The 16548-nt window shown below is 50.6% G+C and overlaps 1 long non-coding RNA gene across 1 annotated transcript; it reads left to right on the plus strand.

The window, feature by feature from the left end:
- The first annotated feature begins 437 nt into the window (after positions 1-437).
- Positions 438-16409, plus strand: LOC134988021 (uncharacterized). The gene is made up of 3 exons (XR_010193560.1): positions 438-513; positions 2422-2754; positions 16136-16409. It is a non-coding gene; the product is annotated as an uncharacterized LOC134988021 (long non-coding RNA).
- Positions 16410-16548: the final 139 nt, after the last annotated feature.

A 16548-nucleotide genomic window follows, 5' to 3' on the forward strand; every position in this document is an offset into this window, starting at 1 on the left:
ATCATAACATTACACACTAAACACACACAGACATGCTGTGCTCTACACACGTGTTTCACTGCACTTGTGGCAGCTTCGTCAGGGAACAACAACAAGAGCCCTTCCCGGGAGCATACATAAATTGGATCTGTTTGGCCCAATTAGCATCGTGTTTCGAATCATGTGGGGCCGCCAGCCTATCATGATTTTACTGTGCCCCGATACGTCACATGCAGCCACCGGCCAATCAGTTGCATTCATTGTCACCATGTGACACTGCAGATTTAATTGTAAAAAATGTGTTTATGTATTGTCAGATGGTTTATTCTCGATGTTTTAATAATCACATGTTTGAGTGTAAATAGACACACGTCAGTAAAAACTGATTTGTAAATAGTACGAGGCTCTATAAAACATCATATCTTGTATCTCGGCATGTACTTTTTTCTGGAGTAACAAATGGAACAATGAGTAACGCAGTGCTGTACATTCAGGTGGCGTTTGTGGTTCTGGGCACCGTAGCCGCCCAAGGAGGTAAGATTTAGAACATGCAATTATGGATCTATTGATCAGGTGCCATAAGCAGCTTTAGCATTTTATAGATTATGACTGAGCCATATAATGGAATCCCGGCTATTGTAGAAGTCCTATAGTGCTCTCCCTGCTTCTGGGTCCAACAGTTGGGGAACCCGCCATTTACTAAAAGTGCTATAGGTTATTTTTGGGGATGTCCTGATATACAGTACATGTAGACCTGAGTTCACTGGAGTCCTAGAAAATTGTACACTAAAATTTGTGGGTCCTTTAACTTACCACACTGACAAAATTAAGATTTGCTGTATAGATGAGGTTAAAACATGTGCAGAACTGTCAGTTAAGGAGAAATGTATAAATGAGATCACTTGATATAAATGAAAGCGTGCTATATAAATAATATGGTTATAATTATTATTATTACTTATTTTGTTACTGTAATATACATTTTGCAGTATTACTAGAGATGTGAGGTTCGGTTCTCCTGAATTCCGAATCCACTGTAGCTGAATTTTGAGATTCCGAACCAAATCCCAGTTTAGATCTCCCAAGGAGATCTGGGATGTTATTCAGATTTGTTAGCAAGACGAAAAAGTTAGCAATTAGGCAAAACCATGCTGCAATGCAGGTGGGGCAGATGTAACATGTGCAGAGAGAGTTAGATGTGGGTGGGCTGTGTTCAAACTGAAGTCTAAATTGCAGTGTAAAAATAAAGCAGCCAATATTTACCCTGCACAGAAACACTATGGGGTATATTCAATTGAAGTCGAAAGCTGACGCCTGTCGAAAAGGCAGCAGTTTTCTACTGTTTTAGGTCGGAAGGGGTTCCGACCTATTCAATCTAAACCCAAATTATTCGACAAGTCGAGGAATTCGACTTGTCGAAAAGCACGTGGATCGGCGGAATAGCTGCTGATCCACGTGCTTCTGTCGAACACTATCGGTTTGGGCCCCCTTTTCGACCATCTCAACTCATCTTTAAAAAAAGTTGAAGTGAGATGCAGGAGCAGAGACGGGGAGAGCCACGGGCAGACGGGGAGAGCAGCGCCGGAGGATGTGTCACAGCCGCAGCTCACAGCAGCGTCCACCCGGCTCCAGGTGGACGCTGCCGTAAGCAGCGGCTGTGATGCAGGAGCAGAGACGGGGAGAGGAGGAGACAGGGGGACCGACCTGGGCTATTCAATGCAATCTCAATTCGACTTTAAAAAAAGTTGAATTGAGATGCGGGAGCTGAGACGGGGGAGAGCCGCGGGCAAATGGGGGAGAGCAATGCTACAGCTGCGGGCAGCGTAGCCGGAGGATGTCACAGCCGCCGCTCACAGCAGCGTCCACCCGACTCCAGCAAGCGAGACCTCGCTTGCTGGAGCCGGGTGGACGCTGCCGTGAGCGGCGGCTGTGACATCCTCCGGCTACGCTACTATAGCCGCTGCTGTAGCGCTGCTCTCCCCCGTCTGCCCGCGGCTCTCCCCCGTCTCAGCTCCCGCATCTCAATTCGACTTTTTTTTTAAGTCGAATTGAGATTGCATTGAATAGTCCAGGTCATTAATTTGTCGGAATGGATCCAACTTCAATTGAATATACCCCTCTAACCCACCCAAATCTAAATCTATGCACATATGTTACATCTGCCCCACCTGCACTGCACATTGTTTTTCCCAATTGCTATCTTTTTTGAATGCTAAGAAAGAAGTGCCTCATATGAGATATCACAGTCCAGTCCCAGATATCAGGTACCAGTGGGGGTCTTTGGGCACGGCCCCCCAGCCCTATTGTTACTTAAAGGCATAAAGAATAGGAGTTTAGCCAGAGTGATAATAATATTACATGTGCAGATGCTGAAGTTTTTACAGGAGTTCATAATAAAATCATTGTAACGTGACATTTCTCTACTTATTTTGTTTTATGTAGTATTCAATTGTCAAGAAGTAGCACCGGCGCAGAGAGTCCCCTGCGGTGTTACAGGCATCCCCTTTGATCAGTGTAGAGGTATGGGCTGCTGCTATGACACAAGTTTCCCCGGAGCCCCCGTGTGTTACACCAAAGCAGCACAACCAGTAGTAATGGTCGCACCACCACCAGGGCCAAGCGAGGCCGAAAAACTGCAAGCGCTGTGCTTGAAATGTGCTCAACTTAGATCGCAGGGTCTCCTGGGTGGTCTCCTGACTGATGTTACTGATATTCTATTTGGAAATAAACATCCGGAGTGCGCTCCATGTGGTCACGGTGGACTTCTGAAACGGGGTAAGTCCTGCACTAATGCTACATGTGACCTTATGAAGATGACATGATGACCTAACGTCAAAGCTACACAATACAGTTATGTTTTTTCTTCTTATTTTAGGGTTTAACCTCAATCCCCCAAGTTGTCCCTAATAGGTGTCATATTTGATTCCCCTGCATGTGCAGATTTTCACAGCCCTTGTCTTTTTTCAGTCTCAAACGTGATTTGTGTGTTTTGTGTGTGTACAGTCGCAGTGGGCGTGGTGTGGGTATGTCATCGCAAATGATTACAGATGTGTCCTCATACACTGAGCAGCTTTAAGGTATATGACCTGAGACACCCAGCGCAACTAAGACGAGTCACGTACTGTATTTAGGGCTCTGTGTACTAAGCGTGACCCAGAGCTGGCCATAACCAATTTGATGCCCTAGGCAAGATTTTGTGGCTGGTGCCTCCTAGTACCACCGCTGGTTCTGCCTATGACCCATCACCCTTCTCCCAGCACAGCACCTATCACCCAGCAGTAGCCAGCAACACCCTTCACCCCTCAACCATCGCAATCCTCATGCACAGCTGTAACTTAGACATTTTGGTGTGCTGTGCCAGCAAAAACATTGGCGCCCCCACCCCTCATATTTTACATAAGGACAGCATGTTTAGAAGTGGCCAAATGATTGGCTTTTTAAATATACGTGCAGACTCACACAAAGTCTCCCCTTTTCACTCAATTAAAGACAAGTGCTTGGGTTGTATTTCGGGGAATCAAAAATACAGTGCCTTAATTAGACATTTTGGTGCATTGTGCCAGAAAAAGCATTGGTACCCCCTCTCTTCTCACATTTAAAAAGAGGGACAGTGCGTGCTGAAGGCGCACAGCAAAAATATAGGTGCACAGTTTCATGGGGAGGGGGCGTGGCCACAGAATTGTACCATTTCACATTATGACGCACGGCAGTGTCCGTTAAGTCACATTACACCTCACAGTAGTATCCCTTATACACATTACCCCACAGTAGTACCCCTTATACACATTACACCACACATTAGTACCCCTTATGCACATTACACCACACAGTAGTACCCCTTATACACATTATACCACACAGTAGAGCCCTTATACACATTACGCCACAGTAGTACCCCTTATACATGTTAAATCACAGTGGAGCCCTTGATACACATTATGGCAGGTAGCCCTTATACCTCTACCTCATTCCTCATTCTCATCACAAGGGGGAAGGGAGGGGGGGTTGTGTGTGTGTGTGTGTGTGTGTGTGTGTGTGTGTGTCTCCAGCCAGCAACAGTTCACTTACATGAATCTAGCAGCCAGCAATGATCCCCTAATTAACCACACCATAAGAGGGGGGGTCGAGTGCACAGAGAACCCATTCTGACTATCTAGTCCTGCCTGCTACAATGTCTGCTGCACTGTCAGACCAGAAGGGGGGGGGCAACACACAGGGAATACACCCTCCCTGCTCAGTGCTGCCGGCTGTAATATCTGGGGACAAGCACTGCGGACAGCGGAGCAGCCCTCAGCATATACAAAGGCGTCCAATTACTGTAGGTGTACAGTACATTTTTTTATTATATAATACAGTATACTTCAAGGAAAAAGAAATTCCTTATTATTTTAAAGAAGCGTTTATTGGTCATTCAAGAGGTTGCAGAGGTTGTGAGTATCCCCCTTTTAAAGTTTGCTGTTTTACCCTCCCGGGGAAGGTAAACCCTGACCTCCTATAAGCAGCTACTCAGGATACCCGTGACAAGCGCAGCCTTCCCACCCATCAATATACACACACAGCCTGTCCTCTCCTGTCACTCCCCACCCGCACACACACAGCCCGTCCTCTCCAGTCACTACACACACACACACACACACACACACACACACACACACACACACACACACACACACAGCCTGTCCTCTCCAGTCACCCCCCACCCGCACACACACAGCCCGTCCTCTCCAGTCACTACAGACACAGCCTGTTCTCTCCAGTCACTACACACACACACACAGCCTGTCCTCTCCAGTCACTCCCCACCCGCACACACACAGCCCGTCCTCTCCAGTCACTACAGACACAGCCTGTTCTCTCCAGTCACTACACACACACACACACACAGCCTGTCCTCTCCTGTCACTCCCCACCCGCACACACACAGCCTGTCCTCTCCAGTCACTACACACACAGCCTGTCCTCTCCAGTCACTACACACAGCCTGTCCTCTCCAGTCACTACACACACAGCCTGTCTCTCCAGTCACTACACACACAGCCCGTCCTCTCCAGTCACTACACACACAGCCTGTCCTCTCCTGTCACCCCCCACCCGCACACACACAGCCCGTCCTCTCCAGTCACTACAGACACAGCCTGTCCTCTCCTGTCACCCCCCACCCGCACACACACAGCCCGTCCTCTCCAGTCACTACACACACAGCCTGTCCTCTCCAGTCACTACACACGCAGCCTGTCCTCTCCAGTCACTACACACACAGCCTGTCCTCTCCAGTCACTACACACACAGCCTGTCCTCTCCTGTCACCCCCCACCCGCACACACACAGCCTGTCCTCTCCTGTCACCCCCCACCCGCACACACACAGCCTGTCCTCTCCAGTCACTACACACACAGCCTGTCCTCTCCAGTCACCCCACCCGCACACACACAGCCCGTCCTCTCCAGTCACTACACACACAGCCTGTCTCCTCCAGTCACTACACACACAGCCTGTCCTCTCCAGTCACTACACACACAGCCTGTCCTCTCCAGTCACTACACACACAGCCTGTCCCCTCCAGTCACTACACACACAGCCTGTCCTCTCCTGTCACTACACACACAGCCTGTCCTCTCCAGTCACTACACACACACAGCCTGTCCTCTCCTGTCACTACACACACACAGCCTGTCCTCTCCTGTCACTACACACACACAGCCTGTCCTCTCCTGTCACTACACACACACAGCCTGTCCCCTCCAGTCACTACATACACAACCCATCCTCTCCTGTCACTACACACACAGCCTGTCCTCTCCTGTCACCCCCCACCCGCACACACACAGCCTGTCCTCTCCAGTCACTACACACACAGCCTGTCCTCTCCAGTCACCCCCCACCCGCACACACACAGCCTGTCCTCTCCTGTCACTACACACACAGCCTGTCCTCTCCAGTCACTACACACACAGCCTGTCCCCTCCAGTCACTACATACACAACCCATCCTCTCCAGTCACTACACACACAGCCTGTCCTCTCCTGTCACCCCCCACCCGCACACACACAGCCCGTCCTATCCAGTCACTACAGACACACAGCCTGTCCTCTCCAGTCACTACACACACAGCCTGTCCTCTCCAGTCACTACACACACAGCCTGTCCTCTCCAGTCACTACACACACAGCCTGTCCTCTCCAGTCACTACACACACAGCCTGTCCTCTCCAGTCACTACACACACAGCCTGTCCTCTCCAGCCACTACACACACAGCCTGTCCTCTCCAGTCACTACACACACAGCCTGTCCTCTCCTGTCACCCCCCACCCGCACACACACAGCCTGTCCTCTCCAGTCACTACACACACAGCCTGTCCCCTCCAGTCACTACACACACACAGCCTGTCCTCTCCTGCCACTACACACACAGCCTGTCCTCTCCAGTCACTACACACACAGCCTGTCCTCTCCAGTCACCCCCCACCCGCACGCACACAGCCTGTCCTCTCCTGTCACCCCCCACCCGCACACACACAGCCTGTCCTCTTCTGTCACCCCCCACCCGCACACACACAGCCTGTCCTGTCCAGTTACTACACACACAGCCTGTCCTCTCCAGTCACTACACACACAGCCTGTCCTCTCCAGTCACTACACACACAGCCTGTCCTCTCCAGTCACTACACACACAGCCTGTCCTCTCCTGCCACTACACACACAGCCTGTCCCCTCCAGTCACTACACACACAGCCTGTCCTCTCCAGTCACTACACACACAGCCTGTCCTCTCCTGCCACTACACACACAGCCTGTCCCCTCCAGTCACTACACACACAGCCTGTCCTCTCCAGTCACTACACACACACAGCCTGTCCTCTCCTGTCACTACACACACAGCCTGTCCTCTCCTGTCACTACACACACAGCCTGTCCTCTCCTGCCACTACACACACAGCCTGTCCTCTCCAGTCACTACACACACACAGCCTGTCCTCTCCTGTCACTACACACACAGCCTGTCCTCTCCAGTCACTACACACACAGCCTGTCCCCTCCAGTCACTACACACACAGCCTGTCCTCTCCAGTCACTACACACACACAGCCTGTCCTCTCCTGTCACTACACACACAGCCTGTCCTCTCCTGTCACTACACACACAGCCTGTCCTCTCCAGTCACTACACACACAGCCTGTACCCACCAGTCACTACACACACAGCCCGTCCTCTCCAGTCACTACACACACAGCCTGTACCCACCAGTCACTACACACACAGCCTGTCCCCTCCAGTCACTACACACACAGCCTGTCCTCTCCAGTCACTACACACACAGCCTGTCCTCTCCTGCCACTACACACACAGCCTGTCCTCTCCAGTCACTACACACACAGCCTGTCCTCTCCTGTCACTACACACACACAGCCTGTCCTCTCCTGCCACTACACACACAGCCTGTCCCCTCCAGTCACTACACACACAGCCTGTCCTCTCCAGTCACTACACACACAGCCTGTCCTCTCCAGTCACTACACACACAGCCTGTCCTCTCCTGTCACTACACACACACAGCCTGTCCTCTCCTGCCACTACACACACAGCCTGTCCCCTCCAGTCACTACACACACAGCCTGTCCTCTCCAGTCACTACACACACAGCCTGTCCTCTCCAGTCACTACACACACAGCCTGTCCTCTCCTGTCACTACACACACAGCCTGTCCCCTCCAGTCACTACACACACAGCCTGTCCTCTCCAGTCACTACACACACACACACACACCGTCCTCTCCAGTCACTACAGACACAGCCTGTCCCCTCCAGTCACTACACACACAGACTGTCCTCTCCAGTCACTACACACACACACACACACACACACACACACACACACACACACACACACACACACACACACTGTGTTCCCCCCAGTCACCACACACACACACACACACACACACACACACACACACACACACACACACACACACACACACCCTGTCCCCCAGTCACCACACACACACACACACACACACACACACACACACACACAGCCTGTCCCCCAGTCACCACACACACACACACACACACACACACACACACGCGGATCCAGAAGAAAATGACAGGGGGGGCACCATGGCAGGGGCAAGTACATTTGCGGACGCCTTCAGCGCATGCGCTCCCAGAAAAGGGGTGTGTCTCCACTACAAGGGGTGAGGCCTCACAGTACAGGGAGAGAGTGAGAGAGAGAGTGACTTGCAGTAGGTGACAGGGAGAGTGACTATCAGTTGGTGACAGCTAGCGGTTGATGGAGAGTGACTGGCAGTGGGTGACAGGCAGTGGGAGAGAGGGTGACTGGGAGAACGTGACTTGTAGTGTGTGACTGGGTATAGAGTGACTGGCAGTGGGTGACAGGAAGTGGGTGACGGGGAGAGTGACTGGCAGTGGGTGTCGGGGAGGGTGACTGGCAGTGGGTGACAGGGAGAGGGTGATTGGCAGTGGGTGACAGGGAGACTGGCAGTGGATGACAGAGAGAGGGTGACTAACTGGCAGAAGAGATGCTGAAGGGGAGATACAGGGAGGGTGAGGGTGCTGAGAGGGAGATACAGGGAGGAGGAGGGTGCTGAGGGGGAGATACAGTAAGGGTGAGGGTGCTGAGGGGGAGATACAGGAAGGGTGAGGGTGCTGAGGGGGAGTTACAGGGAGGGTGAGGGTGCTGAGGGGGGATACAGGGAGGGTGAGGGTGCTGAGGGGGAGATGCTGAGGGGGAGATACAGGGAGGGTGAGGGTGCTGAGGGGGAGATACAGGAAGGGTGAGGGTACTGAGGGGGAGTTACAGGGAGGATGAGGGTGCTGAGGGGGAGTTACAGGGAGGGTGAGGGTGCTGAGGGGGAGATGCTGAGGGGGAGATACAGGGAGGGTGAGGGTGCTGAGGGGGAGATACAGGAAGGGTGAGGGTACTGAGGGGGAGTTACAGGGAGGGTGAGGGTGCTGAGGGGGAGTTACAGGGAGGGTGAGGGTGCTGAGGCGGAGATACAGGAAGGGTGAGGGTGCTGAGGGGGAGATACAGGAAGGGTGAGGGTGCTGAGGGGGGATACAGGGAGGGTGAGGTTGCTGAGGGGGATACAGGGAGGGTAAGGTTGCTGATGGGGAGATACAGGGAGGGTGAGGGTGCTGAGGGGGGATACAGGGAGGGTGAGGGTGCTGAGGCGGAGATACAGGAAGGGTGAGGGTGCTGAGGGGGAGATACAGGAAGGGTGAGGGTGCTGAGGGGGGATACAGGGAGGGTGAGGGTGCTGAGGGGGAGATGCTGAGGGGGGAGATACAGGGAAGGGGAGGGTGCTGAGGGGGAGATACAGGGAGGGTGAGGGTGCTGAGGGGGAGATACAGGGAGGAGGAGGGTGCTGAGGGGGAGATACAGGAAGGGTGAGGGTGCTGAGGGGGAGATACAGGGAGGGTGAGGGTGCTGAGGGGGAGATACAGGGAGGAGGAGGGTGCTGAGGGGGAGATACAGTAAGGGTGAGGGTGCTGAGGGGGAGATACAGGAAGGGTGAGGGTGCTGAGGGTGAGTTACAGGGAGGGTGAGGGTGCTGAGGGGGGATATAGGGAGGGTGAGGGTGCTGAGGGGGATACAGGGAGGGTGAGGTTGCTGAGGGGGAGATACAGGGAGGGTGAGGGTGCTGAGGGGGGATACAGGGAGGGTGAGGGTGCTGAGGGGGAGATGCTGAGGGGGAGATACAGGGAGGGGGAGGGTGCTGAGGGGAGATACAGGGAGGGGGAGGGTGCTGAGGGAGAGATACAGGGAGGAGGAGGGTGCTGACGGGGAGATACAGGAAGGGTGAGGGTGCTGAGGGGGAGATACAGGTAGGAGTAGGGTGCTGAGGGGGAGATACAGTAAGGGTGAGGGTGCTGAGGGGGAGATACAGGAAGGGTGAGGGTGCTGAGAGGGAGTTACAGGGAGGGTGAGGGTGCTGAGGGGGGATACAGGGAGGGTGAGGGTGCTGAGGGGGATACAGGGAGGGTGAGGTTGCTGAGGGGGAGATACAGGGAGGGTGAGGGTGCTGAGGGGGGATACAGGGAGGGTGAGGGTGCTGAGGGGGAGATACAGGGAGGGGGAGGGTGCTGAGGGGGAGATACAGGAAGGGTGAGGGTGCTGAGGGGGAGTTACAGGGAGGGTGAGGGTGCTGAGGGGGATACAGGGAGGGTGAGGTTGCTGAGGGGGAGATACAGGGAGGGTGAGGGTGCTGAGGGGGGATACAGGGAGGGTGAGGGTGCTGAGGGTGAGATGCTGAGGGGGAGATACAGGGAGGGGGAGGGTGCTGAGGGGGAGATACAGGGAGGGGGAGGGTGCTGAGGGGGAGATACAGGGAGGGGGATGGTGCTGAGGGGGAGATACAGGAGGAGGAGGGTGCTGAGGGGGAGATACAGGGACATACTGTAACTTTGTTTCAGGAAAGACACAACACAGGATTCCCTGACAACCTTGCATGCCCCCTCCCCCCCCCATCCTATCACATTTACTTTGAGCAAATACCTTAAGTCTTTGCCCCACTGGCTGGCATCCTAGGACAGGAAGGAGCGTTTGTGACTCCTAATGGTGCCCATAAACAGCAGCTTCAGGAGGAGAGAGCGCTCAGCGCACGGTGAGTAAAGGCTGGGTACAGCAGGAGAGAGCGGCAGCGCGCGGCGCGGTACAGGATGAGAGAGCGGCAGCGCGCAGCTTGATGTGTTGGCGCCGGGTTGCCATTGGTTACGAGGCAGGAGGAGGTGCAGCGCAACGCTGGCGGCTGACAGTGTGAGCTCTGACCGCCGGGCCTCCTGCGCTGGGACTACTGCCCGCTGGCTCTATCAAGGGGATATTGCAGCAGTGCCGTTGCCAGTCTAAAAAAAAAAAACTGCCACAAATGACAGGGGGGGCACGGGCCCGAGTGCCCCTCCCCTGGATCCGCCACTGCACACACAAACACATTCTGTCCCCTCCAGTCAACACACACACTCACACAGGTTACCTCTCGGCCAGTGACTGCAAGAGACAGCCAGATGAAGAAGGAGCAGCACACAGGTCGCCCAGGCAATGTTGGTGGCATGGCCTAATCATTGACCCCAGTGGCCATGCCCTCTTAAAAAAAAAAGCTACCATTCAGCAGGCTCAAGCCAACTTCGTAACAGAGGTACAGGACATGCCCAGTGGCAGGTGCCCCACAAAACTGCCGCAGCCCCTGTCACGCTGAGCCAGCTTCAGGCTTGACATGTATGCCTATGCCTAGGGCTGGCTCATAGTTGGAGATAGATAAAATGGAGAGAAGTGCCAGCTCCTTACTGCCATGTTACAGGCTGTGTTTGAAAAATGACATGAGCTGGTTGGTTGGTACTTTATCTCCGTCCACTTTGTCTCTCTCCTAGGCTTTATTCGTACTCCCACAGTCACATCGCGGACACAGCGAAAAGCAGCTCATAGTCTATTACAGATGCTGGGCAGCAACGTTAACCACACAAGAATTTGTGTTACGCACATACATAGTCACAGATGAAGAACAACATTGCGTGAGGAAAAGCAGCAGCTGCTGCATTGTAGCCCATGTTACACAGATGCAGACTCAGTCTCAGACAGATGTACAAATGCAGCAAGCCCCGGTGGTCAGTGTAGGCTAGTCATGTAGTTCTGTTGCTTAAACTTGTTTTAATAATGCAAATACAGATGCAGCCGCCTTTATCTATCCTGCGATGTGTATGCACCAATGATGGCTCTGGAGGAGGTGCTGCAGCGCAGTCCAAAATTCAAACAGAGGAGCCGCAACAACTGCCAGTGAGTCAGTTTTAGGTGGCAGTTGGTGACAGTTGCTGCGGCTCCCCTATTTGAAATTTGAACTGCGCTGCAGCCCCACCTGTGGAACCGCCACTGGTATGCACGTGTACACACATTGCGGGATCGACTTGTTGCACCTGGGGTGAATAGTGGGGGTGAAGAGTCGTGCCCGTGATTAGGCAATACAATGTCTAAAGGCCGCCAGTGAGGCACTACCTTGAAACAATAATCACGCGCATGACTATCCACACGCGGGATGAAGCCGGCTATATCTGTAAGATGCACATATTGAGCGAAAAAGACGCTCAGCTGAGTCGCATACAAGCCTGGTGTGATGAGAGCGGCTATTTATTTTAGTTTTTATATATTTTATATAGTTTGAAAAGTATTTTTGTAAACATTGAAATATTATATTATGCACATCTGCAAAATGGATCTCCTCAAAAACTGCGGGGACACGGTGGGGCGGCGCGGTCGCATGTGATCTGACCATGCCAGTTACTGTAAGTGGTTAAAGCAGCATTCTGGAGGAGCATGGCTGGTGGGAAGGTGGGCTGTTCAGGAGGCGTGGTGGCACGATCATGTCACCATGGCTCTGCCCCCTGCCGAGAAAATAGCCATTGTAGCTGGGGGCGGGGCTATGATGATGTGATTCAGAATGAAAAGTATCATTGGTTCCCTCTCAGACCGCCCACTTGTGCTCTGCTGTGAGAGGCCAAGGAAGGGGGATACAGGGGGCTGGTGGCAGATGCGGGAGACTTGCCCGCCTTTCTGGGGGGAGGGGTGGGGGTGGCAGCGCCACCCAATTCTTGGGAGCCTCCTAGTTATTCCGGGAGGGTAGACAAGTGTGGTCTGAGTAGCATCTGCTCTGATCCTGCTGTTAGTGTAAAGTTAATAATTATGACTGCATACCATTGGTCACACAGGGTGAATACATGCCCACTTCCCTAACCCTCACTCTTATTCCTAATACCCTATCACTAAAGGGGTAATTCAGACCTGATCGCAGCTGTGTATTTTCGCACAGCGGGTGATCCGATCTAAACTACACATGCATATGCACCGCAATGCGCCGACGCGTCGCACAACAGCAACGATCATCGGTGCCTAGCAACGGGATGGTGTGAAAAAAAGATCGCATGGGCGATTGCAAGGTGATTGACAGGAAGAGGCCGTTTGTGGGTGGCAACTGACCCTTTTACAGGAGTGTCCGGAAAAACGCAGGAGGTACCAGGCATTTTCAGGGAGGGTGTCTGACGTCAGCTCCGGCCCCCATCAGCAGGAAACACTTGCAGCGGCTGAGTAATTCCTGGGCTGAGCAGAGACCGCACAAACTGATGTGTGTGCAGCTCTGCTACAAAAGCGATCGCACACCTGCACAGCACTTTACCCCTCCCCCTGTAGGCGGTGACTAACTCATTGCAGAGCCGCAAAAAACACACCCTAGCGATCAGGTCTGAATTACCCACTAAGACCTTAACCCTCACCCTTAATATTATTGGAAAAAGTGCACTATATAAAATTATTATTATTATTATTATTATTATCATTCCTAACCCCAAACACTAATACTGTAATACAAATACCCTAACCCTCATACTTAACCTTAATTTCTAACACTAATACCCAAAACCTGCACAATTATTCCTTACACCCCAACAGTAACACCCCAACCCTGACCCTTAATTCAAACCCTGACCCTATTACTCTAACGTAACCCTAATAACCGCACAATAAGAGGGCAGACTAGATTGGCCAAATGTTTCTTATCTGCCATCAAATTCTTTTTCTATGTTTAATTTAAGCAAACCTCTATAGCTGATATAGTTGATTAAAGGGGCTGTTACACTACAGTACACACTCATTTTACACAATACATAATCCTTCATACTCAGATGGGGAAGCTGCACATATATTGTAAAGTGTTGTCATTAAAAGTAAATTGCGGTGGCTTTGATAAACATTGTAGACACAATATATGTAAAGGATGTTGGGTTGTCCTAATGTGCGCTTATTGTTAGCAGCCCGTCTCTATTTGCAGATAGGGGAATCCCTCCAAAACCCCTGGTTCTAGATTTGTATGTGTGTTGAGCAATAGATGTGTAGGCGCTAACTCTAGAGAATGAATGTGGGATGGACACTTCCCTTAATTATTGTATATCAAGGCGATGTATAGTTCCTCCAAGGTCCTGTCTCAAGACTATCTTCTACCGGATTCAACTCGAATGGTCCCCGAATTCATATGGAGAGGAAAGAAAACCATATAGTGTAGTACATACAGGTAACCAATGATGTATATACTGTGGAAGGTCTCTTCCCAAAGTGACACCTGACCAGTGGTGTGTGGAACAGAGACACTAGTCCAATTACCAGATATGTGAATTCAATCAGGCGTGTAACACTATCCCTTTCAATCGATCCAGATGTTAACTCCGCAGAGCCCAAACCCAGTGCTTCTCAGAATTTCAGACCTCTTCCCCAAATAACTCTATACACAGTGGCACACTGATATTGTAAATGGCTCAATTACCAGACTCAGATGTACATTCAGCATGTGTCAACGTCCTTTGTGATGTTCATGGACGACAATTCCAACAAACAAACCGGCCCAGATCCAGCATCAATTCATATGGATAAAAAATATAAAAGAAACGCATAGCATAATACGTTTTTTATTTTTTTTAAAAAGGGTTAAAACAACTGCTGGACTGATTCCCAACTGGAATCCGAATGTATGATATACACAATTACCAAATAGAATGTATGTATCAAGCAATTAAAAACTGTATCCTCCGCTCCTTATCCCAAGCTCATCAGATGACATAGGTGACAATAGGATTGAATCAATTACCAGAAACCACGAGTATATAGGAATGTATACTCTGGATGGTGTGGAGAAAGATGTCTTCCCAGTTCGCGTTCCGGATCGCTCTCCTTGTCCTGTATTTAAATTCCCTTCATCCAATCGGGGGCCCCCGATTGGATGAAGGGAATTTAAATACAGGACAAGGAGGGGACATGCTCATCACCTTGAGAAAGACCCGAGTGCGGGTTGAAACGCGTTGGTGGAGGGACGGCTACGGTGGCACGGTGTTTGTTTCTAACAACCAGGACAGGTGAGGGGTCCAGAGAGCGATCCGGAACGCGAACTGGGAAGACATCTTTCTCCACACCATCCAGAGTATACATTCCTATATACTCGTGGTTTCTGGTAATTGATTCAATCCTATTGTCACCTATGTCATCTGATGAGCTTGGGATAAGGAGCGGAGGATACAGTTTTTAATTGCTTGATACATACATTCTATTTGGTAATTGTGTATATCATACATTCGGATTCCAGTTGGGAATCAGTCCAGCAGTTGTTTTAACCCTTTTTTTTAAAAATAAAAAAACGTATTATGCTATGCGTTTCTTTTATATTTTTTATCCATATGAATTGATGCTGGATCTGGGCCGGTTTGTTTGTTGGAATTGTCGTCCATGAACATCACAAAGGACGTTGACACATGCTGAATGTACATCTGAGTCTGGTAATTGAGCCATTTACAATATCAGTGTGCCACTGTGTATAGAGTTATTTGGGGAAGAGGTCTGAAATTCTGAGAAGCACTGGGTTTGGGCTCTGCGGAGTTAACATCTGGATCGATTGAAAGGGATAGTGTTACACGCCTGATTGAATTCACATATCTGGTAATTGGACTAGTGTCTCTGTTCCACACACCACTGGTCAGGTGTCACTTTGGGAAGAGACCTTCCACAGTATATACATCATTGGTTACCTGTATGTACTACACTATATGGTTTTCTTTCCTCTCCATATGAATTCGGGGACCATTCGAGTTGAATCCGGTAGAAGATAGTCTTGAGACAGGACCTTGGAGGAACTATACATCGCCTTGATATACAATAATTAAGGGAAGTGTCCATCCCACATTCATTCTCTAGAGTTAGCGCCTACACATCTATTGCTCAACACACATACAATTGTAGACACAATGGCTTCTTATCATCTGCTCTGCCCGGCCAGTAGCTGTAATGTGATTGCATTATGCACTATTATTTTTCACATATTACAAATACACGCTGAAACCGCACCTCTGTTCTATGAGCCATAAGTCATTTGCAGTGCACCTGTTTAGCCTGTAGATGGCACTGTGGATGATGCCTCACACATTGATTGTAATCCCTGAGCTCTGTAATATACTGCGTATACATAGAACTAGTGATGCAATCGCTTTCACTCTCTACATAAGTAATGTTCATTGGGGTTTCTAATATGGGACTGACAGAGTATAATATGTTGCAGTGTGACAGGAGATTACACACTTGAACACATTTCTCATCATCAATTTTTATTTTTCCAGAATCTCCTCTCTAGAATATCGGAGGGATCACTACGAAAGCATGGCTGAAGACTCCTACAGAGAAACCAATATAAGCTATGTGTGTAGGTGTAGCGCATATTACTCTATGTCTAGTACAGCAATATATATGTATGTTTAATTGAGTTTGTACCTGCACTAAGATTGTCTACTATGCAGAAATGAATGCATCTAATGCGTCAATGAATCAGGGTGTTTCTGTACTTGCTGAAATAATCAGTGTAATTGAATAAAAGAGTCTGCATTATGCATTATTTATACAGTGTCTGTCCTCTCTGGTGACCCCCCTTGCATTCTACAATGGTGTATATATAGGTTGGGACTGACGCGTTTCGCAATAACTCTGACACACTTACACAGTCTTTCTCTGTGCATAATGGGTAGTATAAGTACCA

This window comes from Pseudophryne corroboree, chromosome 2 (genome assembly GCF_028390025.1).
Source record: "Pseudophryne corroboree isolate aPseCor3 chromosome 2, aPseCor3.hap2, whole genome shotgun sequence".
Lineage (NCBI taxonomy): Eukaryota > Metazoa > Chordata > Amphibia > Anura > Myobatrachidae > Pseudophryne > Pseudophryne corroboree.